Below are 617 nucleotides of genomic sequence, written 5' to 3' on the forward strand. Positions count from 1 at the left end.
AACCCTAAACCCTAGGCTCTAAACCCTAAACCCTAGGCTCTAAACCCTAAACCCTAGGCTCTAAACCCTAGGCTCTAAACCCTAAACCCTAGGCTCTAAACCCTAAACCCTAGGCTCTAAACCCTAGACGCCACCCACTAGGCTCTAAACCCCAAACCCTAGACTCTAAACCCTAGAACTGAAGCGCCAAACCCTACACTCTTAACCCTAGACCTGAAACCCTAAACCCTAAACCCTAAACCCTAAACCCTACTTGTATTTGTTTCTCCGTAACTTCTATTTCTGCATGCGTTTCCTTTTGTTCTTCTTTTTTGGAAATGAAGATTTTAATCCAAGTTTCGTTTTGTCGTTTTGTGAAAGAAGATATCGAAACCTTAAAACAAAAACAAAAATAAAATAAAAAAATAATAAAAATAATAAAAAACAAAAATTAAAATTAAAAGAAAAATAAAGACAACAAAAGGACGAAAGTGGAAAAAAAAATTTTATTTATTTACGAGGAATTTGTTGACGCATTTGTTCAATAATTAATTAGTTACTTCATTTATTATTTCTTATTTATTTATTCAATACTTATCTTTTATTTGTTTATTTTTTATTATTTATTTATTTATTTA

The sequence above is a fragment of the Eimeria necatrix genome, genomic scaffold, assembly GCF_000499385.1.
Source record: "Eimeria necatrix Houghton genomic scaffold, Enh_scaff369, whole genome shotgun sequence".
Lineage (NCBI taxonomy): Eukaryota > Apicomplexa > Conoidasida > Eucoccidiorida > Eimeriidae > Eimeria > Eimeria necatrix.